Source organism: Pinus tabuliformis, chromosome 8 (genome assembly GCF_031772625.1).
Source record: "Pinus tabuliformis cultivar Carrire ecotype Pingquan chromosome 8, CPIR1, whole genome shotgun sequence".
In the NCBI taxonomy this organism is placed as follows: Eukaryota; Viridiplantae; Streptophyta; class Pinopsida; order Pinales; family Pinaceae; genus Pinus; species Pinus tabuliformis.
Genome location: NC_142294.1, coordinates 682,443,640 through 682,449,896, shown reverse-complemented (window position 1 = coordinate 682,449,896; position 6,257 = coordinate 682,443,640). Strand labels below are relative to the sequence as shown.

General features: G+C 33.7%; 1 pseudogene across 1 annotated transcript; it reads left to right on the top strand.

The window, feature by feature from the left end:
* The first annotated feature begins 4,237 nt into the window (after nt 1-4,237).
* Nucleotides 4,238-5,668, top strand: LOC149237425 (mevalonate kinase pseudogene; annotated as a pseudogene). The gene is made up of 3 exons (XR_016245920.1): nt 4,238-4,800; nt 4,983-5,235; nt 5,407-5,668. The product of XR_016245920.1 is annotated as a mevalonate kinase pseudogene (transcript).
* Nucleotides 5,669-6,257: the final 589 nt, after the last annotated feature.

Below are 6,257 nucleotides of genomic sequence, written 5' to 3'. Positions count from 1 at the left end.
TGCTTGTGAATAAACTTATCTAAACAACCATGTATTGATGTATATATATATATAGGAAATACCCAATGAAAACTTCTTACGAATGCCTATTCCTTGAGCCTTATCGATACAAGCTAAAGCTGCGTCCGAACACCTTAACCTGAGTGGATGGGGTGGCAAGCCACAATCTCAACCACTTGAGCTAAGAACCATTAACTATTTTTATGATATGTTGAAATTTTATTTTTTGAGCCCTTCTCCAACCCAATATGGTAGAGATCTTGTAATGCAATGTCTTGTTAAACATTTTGACTAAGTCAAATTACATAAAAATATAATAAATAAAATAAATTAAAATAAAAAACATAAAATTAATAATTATATTAATAAATAAACTAGCCTAGATCTAACTTAACTCGAGATGTACTAAACACCAAGAAGGATCAAATCTCTAGATGCAAACCTCTTTTAAAGTGAAAAAAGATTTGATCCCTCTCACTTGGTAGATCTGATGGATCTAAGGTGATTTTATTAGTGAAAATGATTGAAGTGTTATCCTTAAATTGAATTGAAAAAAAAAAAACAAGGAAAAGATTAAGAAAAGTCAAAATGAAAAGACAATAAAATAGAAAAGAAAGAAAAAATACTTATAACTAATAGAAAAAGCTAAAAGTGCTATCAATTGTTTTTTCTACTTAACTCCATTTTTTAATATGGTTAAATGTATTAATAAATATAATATAAATATAATAATATTATGTATACTTATTATTAGTATAGTATATGATATGTGGTTATTTTATTTTATTTTATACAAAGTGTAAACAAAAAAGCATTTCATTTTAAAATATGAGGCCTTCAAAGACAATAGAGAAAATTATGTAGATATGCTGGCAGCTAGCTCTTGGGATAATTTCTTTAGCGAGGGTTTTGTCGAGACGCTGGGAGCATTTACAGAAAAAGGGAGGGCCGAATACATCAAGTAGATGAAACAATCTGTGTCATATGCATTCTTTCTTTCTTTCTTCTTACAATGTTATTAAATAACATATATATACATATTTGAGATGATATAAATATATTCTATGATGATGGTATGGATACATAATTTATATTTGATAACTGTTTTAGTATTTTTTTTTAGCTTTCAAAATATTTAATTTAATTCTCCATTTTTTCCACTTTCGAAGTGTTTAATTTAATTCTCCATAAGGTAGGTCCATCCCCAGGGCTAATTCAAGTCTAACCCCAGCACATAAAGAAGCAATCTGTCCCATAGGCTATCTTTAGCCTCGTGGATGTTAAAATAATTTCTTCTTTCTTTCTTCTTACAATGTCATTAAATAACATATATATACATATTTGAGATGATATAAATATATTCTGTGATGATAATATGGATACCTAATTTATATTTGATAATTGTTTTAGTAAATCTTTTTTTGCTTTCATAATATTTAATTTAATTCTACATAAGGTTATATATATATATTTGAGATGATAAAAACATATTATGTGATGATGGTATGGATACCTAATTTATATTTGATAATTGTTTTAGTAAATCTTTTTTTGCTTTCATAATATTTAATTTAATTCTCCATCAAGTTATATATATATATATATATTTGAGCTGATATAAATATATTATGTGATGATGGTATAGATACCTAATTTATATTTGTTAACTGTTTTAGTAAAAAAAAAATTGCTTTCATAATATTTAATTTAATTCTCCATTTTTTCCAGTTTCAAAATGTTTAATTTATTTCTCCATGGTATTATGGATACCTAATTTATATTTGATAAATGTTTTAGTAAATCTTTTTGTTTGCTTTCATAATATTTAATTTAATTCTCCATTTTTTCCACTTTCAAAATGTTTAATTTAATTCTCCAAAGTTATTAAATAACATATATATATACATATTTGAGATGATATAAATATATTCTGTGATGATGGTATGAATACCTAATTTATATTTGATAACTATTTTAATAATCTTTTTTTGCTTTCATAATATTTAATTTAATTCTTTATTTTTTCCACTTTCAAAATGTTTAATTTAATTCTCCATAAGGTAAGTCCACCCTCAAAACAAGGATACAAATTCTTAATGACAAAGAAAGGCTAGGGGATCCAGGACTGGTGGGTAGCCTCAATCTGGAAACTGCAATGCCCGGCAAAAGCCCGAATGCTCTTCTGGTGTATCCTAAAAGAGAAGGTTCCTACCTGGGACATCCTCCAGAAAAGATTCAAATCAGGACCAGGAAGATGTGCCCTTTGCAAAGCAGCCTCTGAAACAATTTCACATCTCTTTATGGACTGCTCCTTCTCCAAAGCAGTTTGGCAATCGGTAGGGGACCTGATACACAAAAGGGTTGTATGGAATGGGCAGTCGATAGCAACAACCTGGAAATCATGGTGGACCCAACATCCTGAAGGGAACCTGAGGAACCTGCCCCTTATCATCTCCTGGGGATTATGGATCGCAAGAAACAAAAGCATCTTTCAAGACCATTCCCCATTGGTGGAAAGCATAGCTATTGGAAGTGCGTCTATCTTCACAAGTATCCCTGAACCCACCCATGAGGAGCTTCCCCGACCGAACATAGAAGAGAACATCAGGGAAGGGATTCCATGGGCATACTTTGATGGGGCCTCCAGCCATGAAAATAAATGCGGAGCAGGGCTGATCATCCACTTAAACCCCCATAGAAGCCTCAAAGCCTCAGTAGGCTTAGGGAATGGAACCAACAATTTTGCCGAGTTGACAGCCTTAAAACTCCTCCTTTGCTGGCTCATTCATCTGGGCATATCCACGATTCAGATCTTCGGGGACTCACTGAACATTGTCAAATGGTTCAATGGATCAAACAGATGTCAGAATTACATGTTATCATCACTTCTAGAGGAAACCATGCACTTAAAATCTCATTTTAACATCATCTCTCTATGTCATATATACAGGGAACGCAATGATGCTGCAGACCAGCTTTCTAAAGAGGGTTTGCAACAAAATATGGGCAGTTGGCGAATAGAAGACAAAGAGATGGACGAGATCCGTGTGTTGGATCGTCCACCATATGCACAAAATTTTTCACTCTGAAGCCACAGCCAGGGCTAGCACCTTTCTGTTTTTTCTATTGCTATGTTTTGTTTCTTTAGTTCAAAACAGACATTACAAACATTCATAAAACCTCTCAAAAACTCAAAAATACATAGCTGGCTCATTCCTGTTTGGGTTGTTTTCCCTTCTGAGGAGACCCGGGAATGAATCAGCCAAAGCAGAAAACTCTAAAAACTGGAAACAGAAACTTTTGTTTGTCTTTTTGTGTTTTGGTCAAGATGCATCGGAACTGATCTTTCAGCAGGGGCTTCTCCGTTTCAAGGAGACCTCGATCACATAACTGATCAGTGAACTGGAATCAGAATTTCAAGATGGCAGGAGGGGGTACCCCTCTCGCAAAATCTCAGCAACTCTATGACTAAAAATCATACAGTCACCTGAATGCTTACAGCATATACAATGTAACTTTTTGTCTTGCAATGAAAAGTTCGATTTTTTTCTCGGAAAAAAAAAGAAAAAAAAAGGAAAAAAAAAAAGAAAAAAAAAAAGAAAAAAGAAGAAAAAAGAGAAAGGAAAAAAAAAGAAAAAAAGAGAAGAAAAGAAAAAAGAAAAAGAAAAGAATAAAAAGATAAGTCCACCCTAAAGGCTAATTCAAGTTTAACTCGAAGAGTGTCAAAGAGAATTGAACCGGTGATCTTCTAATAACAAAATGGTTCAAAGACATAACGTTTATCAACTGAACTAACCCAAGTCTCTAAAAATTATAAATAAATAATATTTATTTTATGAGAACCAAACACAATTAATTTTATTTTATTTTATTTTAATTATTTATCATTATATTTTTAGTTTCCTCGACAAGGAGTCATGTTTATTTGACTTTGAAGTTTCATTAAATTTAAAAATTTAAATATGATATTGTGGGGTACCATGAGGATTGGAGTAGTTAGGAATTCGAGTCCATTAATTTGTGGTCAAATCCAATCTTCTAAATCAGTTAATATTTTTTAATCATATATCGTGTGTTTGGACGACTTTTTGGGGATACTTTTAAATTAAGTCATCAAAACCCTTTACAGAAGAATTCAGCCTCATTAATGGAACTTTTCAATTTTATTTTACTTTATTTATACATTAAATTACTCTTAGATTTGAGGAAGCACCATAACATCAATTTAATTATACAGCTCCTTGAAAATCTTCGAAACAAGATGAACCCCATGTTCAAAGATACCCCAGATGCCCAAAACGTTAATAAACGTGTGCCTCGAAAGTATTTAAAGTAAAATATATCACTGGATAACCAGTCATAAATGGCGACTAAAGTCCACAGCATCTTAATTTGCTTGTTTCTTTTGCTCCGCGACTCCTGCTGAGCACGAGGTGGGTGACGTTCAAGTCTGTAGACTGCATTAGACCAACCGTAAATAAAAACAGAAAAGTTCAAAATACAACTGCGTGCCTTGACCAGAGAAACATGGACTTTGGGCAGCACTCTCCCAGAATTACCAAGTATCTGAATTTTGTATATTAGGAAGTACAGAGGTCTGACGATCAGAGCCTGGATTTGGGTTTGCATATTTTGAATTGGGTTTGCAAAATATGGATAACATCAAAGAAGTAGCAGGGCGAGCGCCTGGTAAACTTATATTGTGTGGAGAACATGCAGTGGTACATGGATCCACTGCTCTAGCTGCTTCTCTGGGCCTCTACACACAAGTCCGGATTCAGACTTCCACAGCTGCAACAGGTTATAGTTGTTATCCTTCATGTTTATATGCAATACTATTTTGTTCAATTAGAGTGGTGTTTGAGTTATTTATTTATTTATTATATGAAGGGTATTGCAGTCATAACCCTGGTTTGATATGCAAAAACTGTTGAAAGGCATTTTAATCTAATCTTTTAATTCCTCTTTGTGATTGATTGCAGCAGACCCAGATGGACATTTGACTATTGATTTGAGAGACGTGAATGTGCATTTGAAATGGCCAATCAAGAGGATAGAGGCTGCTTTTAAGCCGTTGGAAGAATTTGTTGTCGATCCTCTCTGTGTCAAATCTTGTTCGCCAGACATTATGCAGTGCATTGCATCCCTTGTGAATGAAGAAGAATTCCCAGAAGCTGTAATTGGCGTTTCCACTGGAGTTTCAGCTTTTTTATTTCTCTACGTCTCCATTGTTGGGTAAGCTTTGGTGCTGTTATTTGACTTGTGTGTTTTTGTTTTTAGGACTGCTTGTATTGGGTTTTAGCAGATTCTCTGTCTGTAGATTAATGGAATTATCTCCAGTCATATTTGAAATTTTAGCCGCCGTTGGAACTTTTTTCATGTATAGCTAACATGATCAGTGCCCAGGTTTAAATCGGCCACAGTAATTGTGAGTTCAGACTTACCTCTAGGTTCGGGATTGGGATCCTCTGCTGCCTTTTGCGTGGCCGTATCGAGTGCTGTGCTTGCTTTATCTGGTGCACTAGATTTGGATGTTCTCCAAGGGGGTTGGTTGAGTTTCAAACAGAGCAATCGGGAGATAGTAAACAAGTGGGCTTTTGAAGGAGAGAAAATCATCCACGGTAGACCTTCAGGCATTGACAACACAGTTAGTGCATATGGTATGTAAAATGTATACATAAGATCTGTTGTAGATACAAGTAATCAAATAGGATTGCTCTATTTGTCATTAGTCGTTGTCAACTTTCAACAACATATTTTAATTTCTAGGTGCTGGACCCTGGAATGCTCCTATGACTCTTTGTAGTATTGTTTGAAAAACCACATACATAAAACACACAAACATATACATATATATGTATATAATCTTCCCTCTGCCCAATCACCCTTATTTCAAAAATGACATTCCCATATCCACAGATCAGGGCAACTTACAATCATGCACTGCACAAGCAAGAAAGTCACTGCTGGAATATGCACCTCAGGGGGCACTGCACTTTTTCTTGGCCTTACTCTCATGGCTTAGTCGTTCTTGAAAAAACTGTAACATTGGAACATCAGACTATTTATACTTATTAAACAGATTCAGGAATTTCAGATGTTTAAAAATTTAAAATATGCAGAAACTTTCATCCTTAGGATTGAATAAATAACTCAGTTTCAATACTGTTCCAAGAAAACAAATTTTGAATTTTCTCTTGTAGGTGTACAGTGAGAATGTTAATTTTTTAGAACTTTTAAAAACGAACCAGTTTTTT